The sequence below is a fragment of the Aotus nancymaae genome, unplaced genomic scaffold (genome assembly GCF_030222135.1).
Source record: "Aotus nancymaae isolate 86718 unplaced genomic scaffold, 86718_ANA_hifiasm-v0.15.2.pri h1tg000011l, whole genome shotgun sequence".
NCBI lineage: Eukaryota > Metazoa > Chordata > Mammalia > Primates > Aotidae > Aotus > Aotus nancymaae.
This window is the reverse complement of record NW_026988422.1, coordinates 11928243-11951797: the sequence shown is the minus strand read 5'-3', so window position 1 is coordinate 11951797 and position 23555 is coordinate 11928243. Positions and strand designations below refer to the sequence as shown.

Genomic DNA, 23555 nt, shown 5'->3' with positions numbered 1-23555 from the left:
TTTCTCCTATTCTCTCTGGTCTGATCTCATTTGCTCCTTGATAGGCCATCCTGGTCAGCCCTACTTGGAGATCACTAGTCATGGATTTATGTGACCACCTTAGTCCCACTCTGTTGCTCTTTATTTTGCCCAATTCATATTAGTCCCAATTTTTCAGTTTTCTTTTTATAGTTAAGAGATTTGCTTCACCATACATAATATTAATCACATACCTACTCTTACTTCAGTCTCCTTTAGTGTGTCAATTTATTCTTTAAAAATGTATTGAATTCTTACTGTATGTTGAGGAAACTAATACTAATATTATTTGGTCTATGATCATAGGAAACTTGTAGGTTAATGAAACTTAGATATAGATAAACAGCTAAATGCAATTCAAAGTGATGCGTAGGATTATAGCCATACGCAGAGAACAACACATTTTTAAACATACGCAGAGAACAACACATTAAAGGTCTCTTCCTAAAGGAAATAGTGACTAAATTTAGTGTTGAACACCAGAGATAAGTTAGTCAAGTGAGGAAACATTTCAAAAAGTAGAAATAGAATGTTTAAAGACAATGTAAAAGAAAATTTCAATTAATGCCAAATGACTGGAATTTAAGACTGGGAAAGGTAGAGGCTTGTGGGATTAAATTGAGGAAGCATTCAGAGAGAACATCAGGAAGGACCTTGAAGTTCACAACAAGAAGACTGCATATTATCCAATGAACAGCCCCTGGGCAATTTTACATACTATTTGAGAAAGGGAGTAAGAGGGTCTTGAACTAAAGCATACTGTAGTTCTGTTGACTGCAGAAAGGAAATTCGAGAACAGCATCACAGCTTGTCTGGGCAGTATTTCCTCGCAGCTCTTCAGACTTCTCTGCACCTCAAACTTGCCAAGAAAATTAAAATGCTACATTTCTCTAACAATGAGACTTCTTCACACTGAAAATTTCCTTTGAAAAAAATAAGGATATTTTAATATGAAGGAGAAGTTTAGTAGTTATTTTTTGCATGTCTGTGTGCATGCTAATTTCTATCAGACTTGGTCATAATCTTAATCCTTCTTGAAAGCAGAGAGTGATGAGTCTGACCTTGGGGAAAAGCTAGGCTGTCTTTCCTGGCATCTTGATATTTGAATAGCTTTTAAGATTCTGTCAGGTATACTGGAAGGAGAATCTACCAACATCGTACATTTATTAAAGACCTACTATGTGCCTACAGTTTTGCTCTATGCTCTGAAATGTAAAAACAAAACTTAGTGTCTCTGTCTTCAAGTTGCTAAAATACAATTGGAGAGAGTAAAAAAAAATCCCCAATATTATTAGATGAGATTTTGTGACTATACAATTTTTTAAAAACTTGGTGGTGCCGGCTATGAAAACAACAGGAGTTTAGGGAAGAAAAGATGTCCAAGCAGGATACGCTTGCCTAGTGGGTGAGTTAGAAGGTATCTTCCTTTAGTTGGAGGTCTTGGCTGAGTATCAAGTATGGTTAGTTTGCAAAAAGCGAGTAAGATTTGCTATTGAGGGTGGAGGGGGCCAGGGTTGAGGTACAGAGTATTAAAAACCTTCAATTCTATGTAAGAAATTTTGGTCTTATCGGGTTAGTTGTGAACAGAATATAATAATGAAGGCTTTTTTATTTACTTTTTTAAATGGGTGTATGAATTTGCAGCCACATACCTACCTGGATTTGTGCCTTTTGTGAAAACTCACTTCCTAGCCTGGCTTCCCCTATTGAAAGCAGGGCCTGTGACACAGGCCTGCATGGAGGTAGGTTATTTTGAGAAATCATCCCGAGTCAGGAGAGAGTGGGGCTGGGATGAGGGAAATGAGGATGGAGGACAAGCCAATGCAAGGTTTAATAAGTACTAAACTGTCCTTGCAAGGGCATCTGGGGCTGATTAGTCTGGGGCTTTCTGTGGAGTCATGTCACAAAAACTACCCAAGGAACAAAAGATTAGCAGATTTATTCACCATTGCTCCACGGGGTATTAACTCCCTCATTGTTTGCATTGCGTTTGCATGACTGCTTGATGCTGAGTCAGAGATGCCCAAGAACAGAATATGAGAAATTGTAGGTTGAGCTGAGAGTAGGTGCTGTATTTGTACAATATCAAAAGTTGTACATAGAAAGGGCTGGAGTTTAAGATGAACTGAAAAGTCCTTGCCAGAGGCAAGAGGTATCAGATATACTCATCATTTCATTTTTAAGTAAAAATTTTAAATGATTACAAAATATATACAAATATTAGCAAAAGTATTATTTTAACAACTAGCCAACAAAACATTGCCTAGAAATCATTTGGACACATCTTTAATGAATAACTAAAAATGATTTATTATTATTCTCTTTCTAAAAGCCTAATATGGTGCCTGACATGAAGTGGGTGTTTAATACTGTCATATGAAAAAATTGAGTGCATTACTTCATGTAAACAGGTGCTTTCAAAATGGACTGAAAGGTATATTCATCAGTACAGCTGAGGTAAGAATGATGTGAAGGAGTGAACAAGAGGGCTTATTTAAGAACTAATTTACAAATATTTACAGTTGGCACCAGGGAAAACAATAGCTTACCTTGAAACCAAATTATTTCAAAACCCATTTCAAATTGTAATTGATTAGTTTTTGAAGTCAAAATTTTTATGACCTTATTTTGTATAAAGGTAGATGAAGCTCTGTACGTCAAGATGATTTGCTATATCATACTTAACAATTATTTTCTTTTAAAATTAAACCCCTTATCAGAGAGTTTTATAGTTTGTGGTAACCAAGAATGGCATAATGTGAAAATGTAAATGCAAAAAATTAAAAAGCCACTGAAGAGTTTTACAAATAATCAATAAAAGTATGACTGTGTAGTTTTAAAATATGCTGATAATGCTTACATGTCACATATATAGCATATAGTATCATTTGTAAATATTCTGGTAAAGTGAGATATTTCAGGACATGGAATCGTAACTTTTCCATCCTCTTTTAAATGTTTTTTGTTCGATGAATACATCATCAAACAAAAATTTACAAAACATCTATATGTCCACTCAGCAGTTTGAAGTGTCTGCTTCCATCTATCTGCTTCTGTCTCTCTACTTGCTTCTTTCCTTGCTTGAACGATATTATTTACGTACCAAGAAGTTCTTGGACATCAAATTTTAGTATTGAAACATATGTTTTTGACCCAAAATGTCCTTATGCTCTGGAGAATTCCCTCCCAGTTTTAACATGGTACCCGCAGATTCACCTCATGATGGTGATGCTTGTGGGCTACAAAGGCAGGTGTGGTCTGAGCAGGGAGTAGGATCTGAGCCCTTCTTCCTGGACTTTAATGAATTATGAAGAGCCAGTTGCCTTAGATTTTCTTTCAACTGCATAGCTTTATATCTGGGTAGTCACTTCAGAGATGTTTTCATTGGTTTTAATTCTGTAGTATTGTGTGGGCTTGCAAGTTCCCAAGATTTCCAGTGCCCATAAATGTGAGCCATGTAATTTTTTTCCTCCATGGAGGTTAATTTTAATTTCAAGGCATCTTAATCCGCACAATGATAAGTGATTTAATTTTAATGAAGTAATTTATGACAGACAAGACATCACCAAGGAACCAGCTGAAAAATGATTCCTTTTTTCCTCAGACTGTTTTTTGTCAGGATTCTGGAGAAATTAGGAAAATGGAATCAGAGCTGGCCATTGATTGTTTATGTAGCATTGTAAAACTCTTAGGCATCTTATCTAGCATATTTATCTTAAACTTTGTATCCCAGTGCTTAATGAAATTACATATTTTCCAAAGCACTCTTATATTTTGATATCAGAAATCTCATGTTTAAGAAACTTGCTGCTTGGAATATTAAAATTCAGCACCCAATTGTGAAGTGTGATACAGCAAATCATCTTGAAGTATAGATCTTCATGTACCTTTATACAAAATAAGATCATAAAAATTGAATGGTGAAAAGTCAAATGATATATACTAAAGAGAACAGTTATAAAATGTTAAATATTCATAAGGCCACCTCCCTTTTTAGATAAAATTTTCTCAATCTAAGGAGATGGCATCACTACTTACCTGTTTGCTCAAGCTACTTGTATTGGTATCATTCTTTTGTCATTATTTTCCTTCACCACTAGTCCAGCAAATCTTACAGATCTGTTTCCAAAATGTAACTCTTCACTTATTTGCAGGGATACCACCGTATTCCAAACATCTCTCATGTACACTGTGATAATACTGTCCTCCTACTCTTTCTTCCTGTGTCCATTTTGTCCTTTATATATACAATTTACCCAGCTGCAAGAGTAAGCTTCTTAAAACATAAATGAGAAAACATCACTCTCCGTTTATATTATAGTCTAAATAAAATCTAAATGCTTTCCCAAATTGAGTACTCTTTTACTTCAGAGACCTAGGAACTTGAAAATAATTGTCCATCCTGAACATTCTCTTCTCTTTTGATCATGGCTTATCTCTCTGTATTCTTTTCCTTTTCCCGTCTTTCCTCCATAAACATTTCTGATGTTTTTATATCAGCTGTGCTAAGTAGTATAGTCACTATAATAGGTGTAGGGGTAAAAGGGGACACAAAATATTTTTTATTCTTTTGCCCTCTGAGGTTTATTAAAAATTCAGCTCACAAAAGGAGATTAACTGAAAAAAAGGCATAAAAATGTGAGAATGTGTACATGGGGGAGAGCCACAGAATTCAACATTCCCATGGGGTTCACCATTCTCACGGGGTTGAGAAGCTTATTTATCATCTTGAGGTTATAGAAAGAATAGGGGTTTGGACTATAGCCAAACAGGTTCTGGTAGTAAACAGGTATCAGAGTTGGGGAAGATGAGGCCTGGCAAGCAAGGACAATCTTGTTGTGTTGATGAAACCTCACAGGAGGCACACAGGTAGCAGCCCTCAGAGAGAATAGATGGTAAATATTTCCTTCAGACTTTTAAAGGTGTCAGACTCTGTTAATTTTTCCTAGATCCAGGCAAAGGAAGGCCTCAGAGAAATCCTGGCTGCCTCAATGCAGATTTGGCCTACAGATACAAATCTCACCCACAAAAGACAACTTTCCAGGTTACTTCTGTTTGCAGGCCCTCTGAACAGCCATCTCAAAATATGCCAAAGCAGTATATTTTACTGTGAAATATTTTAATTTTCCTTATTGGAATTTCTTACCTATGAGAGCATAATAAAAATTTTATCCATCATTGATTGAAGCCCTATCTTTTACATCAACTGTGAATGAAAACTCTCTTGACCCTCTGAGCAAGGGATAATCTCTCATGCTCCTTTAAAAATACTGCCCACATATAATAAAATTCATACATTTAAAGCTATGCTTGATGAATTTCGGTAATTGTATACCATTGTGTAAGCATCACTAGAATCCAAACTCATTCTAAAAGTATTCTCCATCCCTTTGTATCATCTCCCCTGAAAATCACAGATCTATTTGATGTTACTATAGATGTGTATCTCCTAGTGATTGTTTGACTTTTTTACCTTAGTGTAATGTTTCTGAGATGCATTCATGTTGTTGGGTGTGTAGGGGCCAAGGTCCTTGGCCCTTTAAAGGTTCACTGAAAAATAAGCTCTCAAAAGGCATATTGATTGGAGAAAAGACATGTAAATTTATTTAATGTGCATACAGGGGAAACTTCAGAATAAAGACCCAAACACACAGGGGAAATTATCCATTTTTATGCTTAGGTTCAACAAAGTATGTATAGCCATGCAGAAATAGGACTGGAGAAAGGGGTATGATCTGATGTTAATAGATAGAGTAGGGAAACCCAGCAAGGCCTGTCAGTCTAGATTCTTCTTGGCCTTTCTGAGCATACATTTCTTCCTTGTGGGTGTGTGGCAGGACTCTCTCTGGAATAGAGGTCTTATGATCCACAGTCAAACAGGGTAAGCCAGATGATTTCTTTACAGCCAGTTTTTATGTAGAGTATTTCTAGGTTTTCTGGCTTTTACAAAAAGGGGTTCTGGTTTCTCTGACTGGCTTTGGGGAAAAGAAATTCTGGTTTCTATGGCAAGCCTTAGGCAAGAATGAGACTGAGAGACAGCAGAGCAGGAGAGGGTCAGAGAAAAACTTTTGTTTCTCAGGTTCTTGCTGGAGTCTTCATTTTGTGTATTATTTTCTGAGCCCCTATAGGTGTACTAAAATTTTATTTGTACTACCGAGTAACATCTCACAGAATGGATATATCACAATTTGTTCATCCATTGCCCAGTTCATGAACATTTTATTTGTTCCTAATTTTTGGCTACTATGAAAATGTTGCTGTGAGCATATTTTCATGTAGACATGTGTTTTATTTCTCTTAGGAAAATTCCTTAGAAGTATAATCAATATACTTAATTATATAAGATACTGTCTTTATTGGTTTCAAAAGTGCCTGTAACATTTTGCATTCTTACCTGCAATGTTTGAGAGTTCTAGTTGCTACATATACTTACTAACAGTTAATATAGTCAGTCTTTTTACTTCTACTACTCTAACGCACGTATAGTGATCTCTCATTGTGAGTGTAATATTCATTTCTTTAGTGCTTGCAATGATTAGCAGTTCTTTATGTGTGTAGTATGCATGCATATATATTTTTTGTAAACTATCTATTTGAATATTTACCTTTTTAGTGTCTTATAATTGAGTCATAAGAGTTTTTTTAAATATATTTAGGAGATAGGTTGTTTATTGAATGAATGCTTTGCAAAATCTACATTTTGTGACTTGTCTTTTGGTTCTGGTAACTATGGCTTTCATAAAGGGTTTTTATAAAATTGATTTTATCAGTGTTTCTTTTTAAAATTTGTACTTTGTAGGTCCTGTTTAAAAACTCATTGCCTAATATAATGTCACAAATATTTTATTCTATGTTTTCATCTGAAGTTTAATAGTTTTAATCTATGACCCATTTTGACCTAATTTTGGTATATGCTGAGAAATGAGGATCAAAGTTCATTTTTCCATACAGATATCCAATTGTTCTTGCATCTATCATTGAAAATAATATATTTTTCTCAATTAATTACTTTGGACCTTTGTCAAAAATTAGTTTATTATAGATGTGTGGTTTATTCCTGGACTTTCCAATCTGTCACATTGATCCATTAATCTACCCTTCTACCAAGATAATATTGCTGAAGTATTTTTAGGATAAATTTTTAATTACTTGATGTAAGCGCCCAACATTTGCTCATATTTTCTGAAATTATTTTGGCTAATCTTGGTCTTTTGCATTTCCATATAAAGTTTAAAATAACTTTACACATTTCTTCAAAAAGTCTGGTAGTGTTCTGATTGTGATTGCATTGTAACTACAGTTTAATTTGAAGAAGATGGTCATGTTATCATTACAGAATCTTCCATTCATAAATATAGTCTGTTTCTTTGTATATTGAAGACCTTGAAGACCTTCTAGGACCTTGAAGTTAAGGTCTTCCTTACCTTAAATTTTTAAAATTTGACACTTTCAACTTGTGTTCTTGCACAAGTAGCCTTAATTTTTTTGTATTTTCAGCTGCTATTGTAAATAATGTTGCTTTTAAAAATTTTGTTTTCTAATCATTTTTACTACTATATAGAAATATAACTAATTTTGTATATTGATCTTGTGTCCCAAAACAGTGTAACATTCACTTATTTTTATAAGTAAAATTTTTATGCATTTTCTTAGCTTATTTCTACATATACAATCATGTCATGTAGAAATAAGAATAGTTTTATATGCACCCAATACAGGAGCACCCAGATACATAAAGCAAGTTCCTAACGACCTACAAAGAGACTTAGACTTTCACACAATAATAGTGGGAGACTTTAACACTCTACTGTCAATATTAGACAGATCAATGAGATAGAAAATTAACAAGAATATACAGGACTTGAACTCAGATCTGGACCAACTGGACCTAATAGACATCTACAGAACTCTCCACCCCAATCCACAGAATTTACATTCTTCTCAGCACCACATACCACTTACTCTAAAATAGACCACATGATTGGAAATAAAACACTCCTCAGCAAATGCAAAAGAACGAAAATCATAACAACCAGTCTCTCACACAACAGTGCAATCAAATTGGAACTGAGGATTAAGAAACTCACTCAAAACTGCACAACCACATGGAAAGTGAACAACCTGCTCCTGAATGGCTACTGGATAAATAATGAAATGAAGGCAGAAATAAAGATGTTCTTCGAAACCAATGAGAATGAAGATACATCGTACCAGAATCTCTGGGACACATTTAACGCAGTGTCTAGAGGGAAATTTATAGCACTAAACATCCACATGAGAAGCAAGGAAAGATTGAAAATCAACACCCTATCATCACAATTAAAAGAACTAGAGGAGCAAGATCACACAAATTCAAAAGCTAGCAGAAGACAAGAAATAACTAAGATCAGAGCAGAACTGAAGGAGATAGAGACACAAAAAACCCTTCAAAAAAATCAATACATCCAGGAGCTGGTTTTTTGAGAAGATCAACAAATAGACCACCAGCCAGACTAATAAAAAAGTAAAGAGAGAAGAATCAAATAGGTACTATAAAAAATAATAAAAAGGATATCACCACCGATTCCACAGAAATACAAACTACCATCAGAGATTACTGCAAACAACTCTGTGCACATAAACCAGTAAATCTAGAAGAAATAGATAAATTCCTGGACACTTACATCCTCCTAAGACTAAACCATGAAGAAGTTGAATCCCTGAATAGACCAATAACAAGGCCTATAATAGAGGCAGCAATCAATAGCCTACCAACCAAAAAGAGCCCAGGACCAGACAGGTTCACAGCCTAATTCTACCAGATGTACAAAGAGGAGCTGAGACCATTCGTTCTGAAATTATTCCAAACAATACAAAAAGAGAGAATCCTCCCTAACTCATTTTATGAGACCAACATCATCCTGATACCAAAACCTGGCAGAGACACAACTAAAAAAGAAAATTTCAGGCCAATATCCATGATGAACATCAATGCAAAAATCTTCAATAAAATACTGGCAAACCAAATGCAACTGCACATCAAAAAGCTTATCCATCACTACCAAGTAGCTTTCATCCAGGGGGTACAAGCCTGGTTCAGCATATGCAAATTTATAAACGTAATTCATCACATAAACAGAACCAAAGACAAAAACCACATGATTATCTCAATACATGCAGAGAAGGCCTTCAACAAAATTCAACAGCTCTTTATGCTAAAAAGCTTCAACAAACTAGGTATTGATGGAACATATCTCAAAATAATAAAAGCTATGTATAACATACCCACAGCCAGTATCATAATGAATGGGCAAAAACTGGAAGCATTCCCTTAGAAAACTGGCATTAGACAAGGATGCCCTCTCTCACCATTCCTATTCAACATAGTACTGGAAGTTCTAGCCAGAACAATCAGGCAAGAAAAAGAAATAAAGGGTATTCAATTAGGAAAAAAGGAAGTCAAATTGTCTCTATTTGAAGATAACATGATTGTATATTTAGAAGACGTCATTGTCTCAGCCCCAAATCTCCTTAAGATGATAAGCAACTTCAGCAAAGTCTCAGGATACAAAGTCAATGTGCAAAAATCACAAGAATTCTTATACACCAATAATAGACAAACAGAGAGCCAAATCATGAGTGAAATCCCATTCACAATTGCTACAAAGATAATAAATTACCTAGGAATACAACTAACAAAGGACCTGAAGGATGTCTTCAAGGAGAACTACAAACCACTGCTCAAGGAAATAAGAGAGGACGCAAACAGATGGAAAAATATTCCATGCCTTTGGTTAGGAATAATCAATATTGTGAAAATGGCCATACTGCCCAAAGTAATTTATATATTCAATGCTATCCTCATCAAGCTACTGCTGACCTTCTTCACAGAACTGGAAGAAACCACCATAAACTTCATATAGAACCAAAAAGGAGCCCGCATAGCCAAGATAATCCTAAGCAAAAAGAACAAAGATGGAGGCATCACACTACCTGACTTCAAACTATACTACAAGGCTACAGTAATCAATACAGCATGGTACTGTAACCAAAACAGAGATATAGACCAATGGAACAGAACACAGGCTTGGAACACCACACATCTATAACCATCTGATCTTTGACAGACCTGACAAAAACAAGCAATGGGGAAAGGATTCCCTGTTTAATAAATGATGTTGGGAAAATTGGCTAACCACATGCAGAAAGCTGAAACTGTTACCTTCCTTACACCTTATACAAAAATTAACTCGAGATGGATTAAAGACTTAAACATAAGACCTAACACCATGAAAGTCCTAGAAGAAAACCTAGGCAATACCATTCAGGACACAGGCATAGGCAAGGACTTCATGACTAAAACACCAAAAGCAATGGCAATAAAAGCCAAAATAGACAAATGGGATCTATTTAAACTCAAGAGCTTCTGCACAGCAAAAGAGTCAATTATTAGCATAAAACAGCAACAGAGTGAGAAAAAATTTTTGCAATCTACCCATCTGACAAAGGGTTAATATCCAGAATCTACAAAGAACTAAAACAGATTTACAAGAAAAAATGAAACAAACCCATTAAAAAGTGGGTGAAGGACATGAACAGATATTTTTCAAAAGAAGACATATATGATGCCAACAAACATGAAAAAATGCTCGTCATCACTGGTGATTAGAGAAATGCAAATCAAAACCACATTGAGATACCATCTCATGCCAGTTAGAATGGCGATCATTAAAAAATCTGTAGACAATGGATGCTGGAGAGGATGTGGAGAAATAGGAACGCTTTTGCACAGTTGATGGGAGTGTATATTAGTTCAACCATTGTGGAAGACAATATGGCAATTCCTCAAGGACCTAGAAATAGAAATTCCATTTGACCCAGCAATCCCATTACTGGGTATATATCCAAAGGATTATAAATTGTTCTATTATAAAGACACATGCACACATATGTTCATTGTGGCACTGTTTACAATAGCAAAGACCTGGAACCAACCCAAATGCCCATGGATGATAGACTGAACAAGGAAAATGTGGCACATATACACCATGGAATACTATGCAGCCATAAAATACCATGAGTTCATATCCTTTGTAGGGACATGGATGAATCTGGAAACCATCAGTCTCAGCAAACTGACACAAGAACAGAAAATCAAACACTGCATGTTCTCACTCATAGGCGGGGGTTGAACAATGAGAACACATGGACACAGGGAGGGGAGCATCACACACTGGGGTCTGTCAGGGAGAAATAGGGGAGGGACAGTGGGGGTAGGGAGGTTAGGGAGGGATAACATGGGGAGAAATACCAGATATAGGTGACGGGGGGATGGAGGCAGCAACCCACATTGCAGTGTATGTACCTATGCAACAATCCTGCATGTTCTGCACAGGTACCCCAGAACCTAAAGTGCAATAATATACATGTATATACATATATAATAAATCAATTATAGAAATCTTGAAAACATGTAGATCCATTTTACCTTCCTTTTAGTTATAACAGGTAGTTGTTATATACAATATATAGGTACATTTTAAAATCCTGCAAGAAAATGTTTTAAGTGTGTTTAAAATATTGACATGGTATATAAAGACCCAAAGGAAAAAAGTAAAATGAAAAAAACTTACAGTTTTACAGGTTTTTACCATTTCTGTGTTCTTTAATGTTTTCTTGAAATCTGGGTTTCTATCCGGTATCACTTCTCTTCAGTTTGCAGAATTTACTTTAGTATATCCTATAGTGAAGATTTGCTATTGTTGAGTGTCTGAAAATGTCTGTATTTTGCCCTCATTTTAAAATAATATTTTTACTGGTTATAGAATTCTAGGTTAGTAGGTTTTCCTCCCTTCTTTTATTTTCTTTTTCTTTTCAAAACATTCATCACAAAGGTGTTGTTTCAGTCTTTTGTAGCCACCTTGATTTATGGTGAAAAGTCAGCTATTAATGGGATTGTTGTCAGTCTGTACATAACATGTCATTTTCTATTTGCTGCTTTCAAGTTTTGATCTTTATATTTGTCCTTCAGCAGTTTCACTATGATGTACCTCAGCACAGACTTGTTTGTTTTTTTCTATTTGGGGTACCTTTAGCACCTTATATCTTCAAATTGCTATCTTTTAACACTTCTAGAAAATTTTACACTATTATTTCTTTAAATATTTGCCTTCTGATTTGTTTCCTTTCTAATATTTTGGTGTTATAATAACATGTATGTTTGACAGTTCAGTATAATCTAACAAGTCCTTGTGGCTCTGTTTATTATTTTCTCTGTATTCTTCACCTTTGATGATTTTTATTATCTGTCTGAAAGTTCCCTTCATCTTTCTTTTGCTTTGTCCTTTTAGCTCCTAAGTTAATCCAGTAAATTTTTATTTCAAAATTTTATTCTGAAATTTCCATTTTGTTTATTTTCATCATTTTTATTTTTTGGCTGATGTTTTCTACCACTTTGCTTATATTTTTATTTATAAAAAACATCATGTTTTGTTTTATTTCATTCAAAATAGATATAGCGGGTAGCTTAAAATTCCTGCCTGTTGGTTTCAATATTTTCTCTTGAGAAAGTGTTCCATTTTCTTCTTATTTTACATAATTTTGAGTGCATATTAGACATTCTGAATGTTAAGTCATAGAGGATCTGTATTGTGTTATTTTCTCCAATGAGCGTTTCCTTTGTTGTATAATTTTCTTTCAGATGGGACTGAGTTGCAAACTGCTTCTTGGACAGCTCTCTGGTCTCAATTTAGACCTATGGTCTTTAAGTGAGTTGTTTTTAGTCTGTTCTATAAATGCATGATTCAGAAATTAGTCAGAGATGTGAGAAAACTTTAGGGATTCCCTCTATGACTCTTTCCCTTCAGCTATTGCCTGACTCTCTGCAGCATTTATGGTTTCCCTGCTTCAGTATTCTGGTTCTCCATGCCAGATTGTGGGTCTTGAGCAAAAAAGGCAGTGGCAATGCAGCTGTTAAAGCAGGCTTTTGGTGAGACACAATGCTGTGCTGGCTTCTGGTGGCAGCCATAGAAGTTATGTGTCATGCCATCCCAAGATACAGGCAGCTCAGCACAGAGAGAAACTTCATTTATTTGGAGGAAAGTAAGGGAAGAGAGCAAGAGACTCTGTGTGGTAATACAGATAATTCTTCCAGATATTATCTAATAATTCTTCCAGATATTATCTAATAAGACTATCAAGGTAGTACCTCAATGAGCCTGCAAGATCCACAGTGTTACTGGACTTGTGATGTTCCCTAATGCAGATAAGATGGCAGTCACCAAAAACTTAGACAACAGTCTAGTCCCTTTGAATACCTGGAAGGTGTTTCCCAAAGAAGATAGGTACAAACAAGAATAGACTGTGAAACTTAACAATAACTACATGACTCTTCAATTGCCCAGACACTGACAAACATCAACAAGCAACAAGACCATCCAGGAAAACGTAACCTAAACAAACAAAGTAAATAAGGCACCAGTGACTAACCCTGTAGGCATAGAATGTGATCACTCAGATAGAGAAATCAAAATACTTGGTTTGAGGAAACTCAACAAAATTCAAGATAACACAGAGAAGGAATTCAGAATTCTATCAGATAAATTTAACCAAGAGATTAAAATTATTAAAAAAGCAAAAATTCTGGAGTTGAAAAATTCAACTGATATACTGAAGAATGCATTAGGGTATTTTAGCAGCAGAATAGGTCAAGCAAAAGAAAGAAGTGGTGAACTCGAAGAGAGGCTATTTGAAAATACACAGTCAGATGAGACAAAAGAAATAGAGTAAATTTTCTAAATCTTCTGGTGTGCTTCACTCTTTTATACTTATATAAGTAAAAGCACATCTAGAAGATTTAGAAAATAGCCTAAAAAGGGCAAATCTAAGAGTTATTTGCCTTAAAGAGGAGGTAAAGAAAGAGATGAGGTAGAAAGTTTATTCAAAGAAATACTTTCTGAAACCTAGAGAGAGATATCAATATTCAAGTACAAGAAGGTTATAGAATATCAGGCAAATTTCACCCAAATAAGACTACTCAATACATTTAATAATCATACTCCTGAAGTTCAAGGAAAAGAAAGGCTCTTAAAAGCAGCAAGAGAAAAGAAACAAATAACATACAATGGAACTCAGATATGTGTGGCATTAAACTTTTCAGTAGAAATCTTAAAGGTCTGGAGGGAGTGGCAAGATATATCTAAAAGTGCTGAAGGCAAAAATCTGTGTCCTGGAATAATATATCTAGTAAAAATATTCTTCAAACATGAAGGAGAAGTAAAGACTTTCTCAGACAAACAAAAGTGAGAGATTTCATCGATAGCAGACCTCTCTTACAAGAAATGCTAGAGGAAGTTAGAAAAGAACATTAATGAGCAATAAGAAATCAACTGAAGGTGCGAAACTCACTGGTAATAGTAAGTACACAGAAAAACACAGACTATTAAAACATCCTAATTGTGGTGTATAAACAATTCATATCTTAAGTAGAAAGACCAAAAGACGAACCAATTAAAAAAAAAAACTATAAAACTTCTCAAAACATAAAGAGTACAATGAGATATAAATAGAACAACAAAAAGTTTAAAAGTAGGGCAGTGAAGATAAAATGTAGTGTTTATTATCTTTATTGTTGCTTGTTAGTTTATGCAATAAATTTTGTCATCAGTTTAAAATAATGGGTTTTAAGATAGTAACTGCAAATTTCAAACCTACAAAAGATACACACGCAAAAAAAGGCAGTAAAAATATACCACCAGCAAAAATATTCTTCACTAAAAGGAAGACAAAAAGGGAGAGAGCCCAAAACAACTAGAAAACAACAAAATGACAGGAGTAAATCCTTATCACTTTTATTACTGAGTGTAAATGGGTTAAATTGTCCAATTAAAACACAAAGAGTGACTGAGTCAATAAGAAAACAAGGCCTAAAGCTCAGTTACCAAAAGAAATACACTTCACCTATAAAGACACACATAGACTGAAAATAAAGGGTTGGAAAATATTCTATGTAAATGGAAATTTTTAAAAAGCAAGATAATCTATAATTATATAGACAAAATAGATTTCAAGACAAAAAGTATAAAAAGAGACAAACAAGGTCACTACATAATAATAAAGGGTTCAATTCAGCAAGAAGATGTAACAGTTTTAAAGATATATGGACCCAACACTGGAGCACCCAGACATATACAGCAGATATTATTAGAGCTAAGAAGAGAGATAGATCCCAATAGAATTATTATTATAACTGGAGACCTTAACACCAGCTTTCAACATTGGACAGATTATGCCGACATAAATTCAATACATGTTGGATGTAAGCTGCACTATAGAACAAATAGGTTTAATATTCATTTACAGAACATTTTATCCACTTGCAGAAGAATGCATATTCTTCTCCTCAGCATGTAGATTCTCAAGCATAGGTTATATGTTAGGCTGCAAAACAAGTCTTAAAAATTCAAAAAAAAATCTAATTATTTCAAGTATCATGTCTGACCACGATGGAGTAAAACTACAAATCAATAACAAGAAAAATGTTGGAAACTATGAAATACTTGAAATGCTTACAAATAACCAGTGGGTTAATGAAGAAACTAAGAAGGAAATTGAAAAGTTTCATGAAGCAAATGATAATAGAACACAACATGCAAAAACCTGTGGGTTACAGGGAAAGCTGTGCTAAGAGGAAAGTTCATAGCAATAAGTGTCTACATCAAAAAGTAGAAAAATTTCAAATAAACAACCTAATGATGCATTTTAAAGAGTTAGTAAAGCAATAATAAAGTATACCCAAAATCAATAGGAGAAAAGAAATAAAATTTTATTTATCAGAAAAAAATTGAAATTTAAATGAAGAAAATAACACAAAAGATCAATGGAATGAAAAATTGGGTTTTTAAACAGATGAACAAAATCTACAAACCTTTAGCCAGACTAAGAAAATAAGAGAGAAGATCCAATTAAATAAAACCAGAGATGAAAAAGGAGACAATATGACTGTTAATGCGCAAATCAAAAAGATCTTTAGAGATGACTATGAACAACCATATGCCAGTAAATTGGAAAATACAGAAGAAATGAATAAATTTCTAGACACATACAACCTAGGTAGATTGAACCATGAAGAAATACAAAGCCTAAACAAACTAGTAACAAGTAATGAAACTGAAGTTGTAAAGAAACATCTGGCAGCACTGAAAAACCCGGAACCCCATGACTTTACGGTTACTTTTTACAAACAATTTAAGAAGAACTAATACCAACACTACTCAAAATATTCTCCCCAACCTCCTTCAAAAAAAAATGGAGCAGAAAATACTTCCAAACTTGTTCTGTGAGGCCAGTATTATCCTGATACCAAAAGCAGATGGAACATATCAAAGAAAGAAAGCTACAGGCCAATATCCCTGATGAACATTGATGCAAAAATCCTCCACAAATTTCTAGCAAACCACATTCAACGACACATTACATTAACCATAATTATTACCAAGCAAAATTTATTCTAGGGATGCAAGGATACTTCAATATATCCAAAACAATCAATGTGTTACATCATATCAATGGAATGAAAGACAAAACCCATATGGTCATTTCAATTGATGCTGAAAACCTGATTAATGAAATTCAACATCCCATCATGATAAAAAAAAAAATTTAAAAAATACCAAAACACGATAAAGCCATACATGACAGACCCATAGATTGTATCATAGTGAATGAAATACTGAAAGCCGTCTCTTTAAGATCTGGAATAAGAGGATAATGCTCACTTTTACCAATGTTATTCAACATAGTACTGGAAGTCCTAGGTAGAGTAATCAGACAAGAAATAAAAGACATCCAAATTGGAAAGGAAGAAGTCATATTATTCTTGTTTCCAGATGAGATAATCTTATGTTTCGAAAAACCTAAAGACTCCACCAAAAAAATGATAGAACTGTTAAAAAAATTCAGTAAAATTGCAGGATAAAAATCAGCATACAAAAATAAGTAGCATTTCCATATGCCAACAGCAAACAATCTGAAAAAGAAATTAAGGAATATGGGAGGCCTGGACCAGCAGATCCCCTGAGGTCAAGAGTTCAAGACCAGCCTAGTCAACAAGGTGAAACCTCATCTCTATTAAAAATACAAAAAAACATTAGCCAGGCATGGTGGTGCATCCTGGTAATCCCAGCTACTCAGGAGACTGAGGCAGGAGAATCCTTGGAACCCAGGAGGGAGAGGTTGCAGTTATCCAAAATTGTGCCACTGCACTCTACACTCCAGCCTGGGCGACAGAGTGAGACTCCATCTCAAAACAAACAAATGAAATAGAAATCAAGAAAAAATCCTACTTGAAAAGGCTACAAATAAAATAAAATACCTAATAATTAACCAAAGAAGTGAAAGATGTCTACAGTAAAAGCTGTGAAACACTGATGAAAGAAATTAAAGAAAATATAAAGAAATAAAAAGATATTCCAAGTTCATGGATTAGAAGAATCAATATAATTAAAATATCGATACTAACCAAAGCAACCTACAGATTCAATGCAATTTATATTAAAACACCGTAATACTCTTCACAGAAATTGGAAAAAACAAAATTCTAAAATTTACATGGAACCACAAAAGATCCAGACTAGCCAAAGCCATCCTGAGCAAAAATAACTAAACTGGAGGTATTACATTACCTGACTTCAAATTATACTACATAATTGTTGTAACCAAAACATCATGGTACTGTAATAAAAAGAAGCATATAGACCAATAGAATACGATAGGATCCAGAAATAAATTCATACATCTGCAGTGAATTCATTTTTGACAGAAGTGCCAAGAATGTACTTTGGGGGAAAGAACAGCCTTTCAATAAATGATGCTGGGAAAACTAAATGTCCATATGCAGAAAAATCAAACTGCACCCCTATCTCTCACCATATGTAAAAATCAAATTAAAATGGACTAAAGACTTAAAATTTAAGAACTTCGACTATAAAATTAATGAAAGAAAACTTTGGGGAAACTCTCTAAGACATTGGACTGGGTGAAGATTTATTGAGTAATATGAACACAGACAACAAAAGCAAAAATGAACAGATGGGATCACATCAAGTTAAAAAGCTTCTGCATAGTAAAGGAAACAACAGGGTGAAGACACAACCCAAATAGGGGAAGAAAATACTTGCACACTATGCATTTAATAAGGTATTAAAACCCAGAATATGTAAGGAGCTCAAACAACTATGTAGGAACAAATCTAATAATCTGATTTAATAATGGGCAAAAAATCTGAATAGACATTTCTCAAAAGAAGACATAGATGGCAAATAGGTATATGATAAGGTGCTCAATATAATTGTCAGAGAAATGCAAATCAAAACTATAACAATATATCATCTCATCCCAATAAAATGGCTTTTATTCAAGAGAAAGGTAATAAATACTGGCTGGCATGTGAAGGAAAGGAACCTTTGTATACTGTTGGTAGGAATATAAATTATTATAATCACTATGAAGAATAATTTGGAGGTTCCCCCCAAAACTAAAAAGGAACTACCTTATAATTCAGTAATCCCACTAAGTATATGCTCTCCAAAAAGAAAATCAGTGTCTTGAAGAGATATTTGCACTCCCATGATTACTGCAGCATGATTCACAATAGCCAAGAATTGGAAATAACCTAAGTTTCCATCAACAGAGGAATGAATAAGGAAATGTGGTGCATGTGCACAATGGAGTACTATTTAATCATAAAAAAATGATATCCTGTCTTTTGAAACTGTATGGGCGGTACTGGAGGTCATTTGGTTAAGTAAAATAAGCCAGGCACAGAAAGACAAGCTTCACATGTTTTTGCTTATTTGTGAGATCTAAAAATTAAAATAATTGAACTTGCAGAGATAGTAGAATGATGGTTACCAGAGGTTACAAAGGTAGTGAAGGTTGGGGAAAGTGGGAATAGTTAATGGGTACAAAAAAGTAGAATGAATAAGATCTAATATTTGATAGAACAACAAAGTGGCTATAGTCAACAATAATTTATGGTGCAATTAAAAATAACTAAAAGAGGGAGCCCAAGGCGGGTGGATCACGAGGTCAAGAGATCGAGACCATCCTGGTCAACATGGTGAAACCCCGTCTCTACTAAAAATACAAAATATTAGCTGGGCACGGTGGCGCATACCTGTAATCCCAGTTACTCAGGAGGCTGAGGCAGGAGAATTGCTTGAACCCAGGAGGTGGAGGTTGCGGTGAGCCGAGATCACGCCATTGCACTCCAGCCTGGGTAACAAGAGTGAAACTCTGTCTCAAAAAAAAAAAAATAAATAAAATAACTAAAAGAGTAAATTGGATTGTCTGTAACGCAAGAAAGGATAAATGCTTGAGGTGATGGATACTCTATTTACCCTCATGTGATTATTATGCATTGTATGCTTGTATCAAAATATCTCATATTTGATATCCCATAATATATATACCTACTATGTAGCCATCACAATTAAAAATAAATTGGATTTTTGTATCTCTACCTGGTTTATTTGGAGTGACACCTCAGTTAGATGGTATATGTTCCTTTCATCTCTACTGTGTTGGATCACTCTGATCACCCATTCCGTACCTCTGGCCAGTACTTGGCTCCTATTTATCCAAAACAAGAGAGTGGTTCTTAATATTGTTCTCAATGCGTAGTTTTTCTAGGGGAATGAGAAATACTATCTTGGTGATTAATTGTAAACTAGACATAAAAGTAAGTTTTGGCAGTATTGGTAGGATGCTATGGAAACTAAGCAAGAAGCTTAAGCATATATTCCATCTAGATTGCCTCCTCTGGAAAATTTTGTCTGGTTTAGATTTTGGGGAGTGAGGCAAGGATAATACTAGATTTTTGCCATAATCTTTAACTACTTATTTAATCTAGTATTTATTTTTCATTTTTTGTATACCAGGCACTTTCGTAAGCACTGAGAATTAAATGGAGAACATGACAGACAGGCATCTGTGAGTGTTGAGACTTCATGGCTCAATCCTATTGAGGAAAATCATCAATCTTGGGTTTTCTCTGCTTTTTTACCAATCCTCCCCAGAGAAGATTAAATGTTTTATCTGATGGAGAATTTAGGATTGAGTACTAGGCATACATGGCTTCACCCCTGTGGAAGCACTCAGATCTAGAATCTTTCTGCTTGCAGGAAGCAAATGCTCATATCAGCTTTCTGTTAGGCAGTAAAAGGGGAATTTTCCACAGATCAGACAAGGCCAATGTTAGTCCAACTATGACATCTAGTAAAATGAGTATTAGATATCTAACTCAGGATGAATATTATCACGATTATTTGGTCACACATCTTTATTCCAAACTTTTTCTTCTTTCAGTAAGTCAATAATAAAACTAACATCTTAAAATCTCTATGTGTTCAATTCCTGTGTCTACCTTTCTTAGACAAGGAATAATTTATTAACCCCTAAAATCTCAATAGTGGGATTAGACACAAGTACATCCAGTATAATGAGGGTTAACTTACCATAATAAAGCATAATAGCACAGGGAAGGGATACCTTCTCCAGACTGGGAGGACTGGAGTTGTCAGAAAAGGATTTTTTAAATGTGTCCTCTTCTGTTCTCTTTAGCTAATGGCATGTGAAAAACGAAAGCCAGCAGATTCTGACATGTATTGGGACTGTATTAATTATGAAATCGGCCCATTGAAAATAATTTTAAAGTTTGGGTCAATATAAGTAATTACATCTAAATTAAGAGTTATCTAATCATTTATTCAATAAGTTGTTATTAAATGCATATCATGTGAAGTAAAATTTCTTTGAATAAGTAAGCTATACTCCCAAATTAGGGCCTTCCTTTACATTTACTGTTTCTTCTTCTTAGAATAACATACCTCCAGATATTCATACAACTTACTCCCTTCTGGGTTTTAGGTTTTTCCTGACCCAGTCTGTTTAATATTATTAGGTTGGTGCAAAAATAATTGCAGTTTTTGCCATCACCTCTCACACCAGTCTCTCCTTCCCCATTTCTCTGCTTTATTTTTTTTTGGAGCTATTATCACCATCTGACATAAAATAGTCTGCTCAAAACATTGCAAAATCTCCCGTCTCTCCCACAGAAGAATCCCAAGCTCTCAGGAAGACCTTCAGAACCCTCATGATAGGCGCCCAGCTCCATTTCCTCTCTAACTCTGTCTCTTTCTTTCATCTGGAGTGATTTTAATCTAGGAAAGGTGAGAAGAAGTTTGGGAAGAGTTTCATGCCATGACTTAGGCTTAAAAGAATCTCTCTGGCTTCTGGGTTGAGAACAGAGTGGTAAGGGGTAGACGGGCTGTGGCCAAGATTGGAGCAGGGAAACCAGTTACAAGGCTACAGATTTAATCCTGGTGAGAGATAATGATGATTTGGAACTTGTATCAGTATCTTGGAAGTGAAGAAAAAGAGCCAGTTCTGGACATATTTTGAAAATAGAATCAACAGGATTTGCTGAGATTGAATTTGAGACTTGAGAGGAAAAGAAGAGCCATCGCTGATTCTAGTGGGCCGGTCTCAGAAACCAGAAAGATTTACATCACACTTACCAGATGGAGAAGATTGTAGAATGTAGGTTGGGACTGAGATACAGAACTACAGTTTGGGATATGTTGCATTTGAGTTGTCTATTTGATATTAAAGTGAAGGTCCTGAAGAGGGAGTTGGGAATATAAGACTACAGTTTGAGAGAAAAATAGGCTGGAAGTCTAAATTTGGGAGTGTTTGGCATAGTTAGTATTTAAATTTTTAGACTGCATAAGATCACCAAGAGAGGGAGTGTAGGTAAAGCAAAGATCAATGGACTCATCCTTGGGGCACTTTGATGGCTGGAGGTCAAAGGGATGAAAAATAGCTAGAAAAGGACAAAGGAGCATTCAGTGATGTAGAGGGGTAAATGGTAAGTGTGGTGTCCTGGAAACCAAGACAGAAGAGTTTCAATGAATAAGAAGTGATTAAGAGTGTCAAATACTCCTGATAGGTCAAGTAAGATGCATTAGCTAGAATACATTGCCCAGATCATTAGAAATATGTTTGAGCAAATGTCAGGAGGATAAATTAAACTGCCGCTATCTTTTAGCTGTGTGAAAAGGCAGGGAGAAAAGGGTAGGTAAATTTTCAGTGGACACAAAACATAGTCACAGTCTCATCTGAAATAAATAAAAAAATCGTACACACATAAATAAGCATTCATACTTTCTTTTTAAATCATGATTACTGTTGATAGATATCCTGATCTGTTATAGGCCCAGAGTACAATTAAAGGTGATATTTATGTGGACACAGTTCAGGAGTATATCTTAGGATCCATCGTGAGGCCGGACATGGGGTGGCAAAAAGATGTTTTATATTTTGCCTATACAAAACTTTCATCAGGCAATTTCCAGGTTATGTTCTTCTTTTCGTTGCTGCATCACATTGCCCCACACTGAATACCATCAGAAAATTAAAGGATATTTTATCATATGGTTTATTTTGTATTCCATTGATAAGTACATCTCATGAGGACCTATATTGTAATTCTCAGAATAACTGATTGGAGAACTCCTAAATAAAAAATCCTGATAAAGGAATATCCTTGGACTAAAAGTTCTATTGAGTTTCTTTCTTGATTAGCTTAACCACTGACAACCTCTTGTAAACACATTTCCTTACACTCTAAATGATTATTTTAATGTTATTCTGATATTGTATTAACTGAGAATTTTTTTCTAACCCGCTGCTTCCTAAGCTATTTTTATAGCAGTTATTAAAATCACTATCTATTTATTTATAGTGAATACAATCAATATTATTTATGTTTAACTTTGCTACATTCAACAAGACAGTATTATATCTGTTTGATGTGTGAAATAATCTAAAATCAAGCACAGGTGTAACTTGTCTAAACATTTGTATAGTCATTGAATTTTGGAAATGTAAATAATTTTAATAATTCCTTTTTTTCCCTTGCCATTCTATTTCTTTCAAGAGTCATCAAATGACTATCCTCAAGCATCTCTTCCTGCCAATAACTATAGGTTTTCAAATTTGGCTTAGTTACCAAGATTTTAATAGTATTGGATATTCCCCAAATATTAAAAATACTCTCCTGTTTTTGTTAGAATTACGTCTTCTCAAGGACATTTTACTGTGTTGTATAAAAGGAGAGAAAGCACTCACGTTGACAAAGATGGAAGAGGCACTTGGGCCTGACAACATGTGAGACAATTAAGGCATTGCCACCTACTTCCAAGGACATTTATTAAGTACCTTCTAATGCATTTGTTTCTATTCTTTAATCATTTTATTATGTCTGTTGTGGATCCCTAACTAGGCTTTAAACTCTTGAGAATCAGGATCATAAAACAAAATAGTAAAGCCATAGCAACAAGGATTAATTTTCCAAACATACAGGGAATTTCATGCCTCACAAAAAAATTGTCACCTTGAGAGTGTCTTACATTTATTTCAATGACAGTGCTTTAAAAAAAAAGTCTTTGCAACTATTTTTGGAATTGTCTGTACAGCTATTTGGAGTAAAATGAGTAAAT

General features: G+C 34.7%; 1 non-coding gene across 1 annotated transcript; it reads left to right on the top strand.

Annotated features, from left to right (window-relative positions):
- Positions 1–23154: 23154 nt before the first annotated feature.
- Positions 23155–23279, top strand: LOC135274481 (U6atac minor spliceosomal RNA). The gene has a single exon (XR_010342303.1). It is a non-coding gene; the product is annotated as a U6atac minor spliceosomal RNA (small nuclear RNA).
- The last annotated feature ends 276 nt before the right edge of the window (positions 23280–23555 follow it).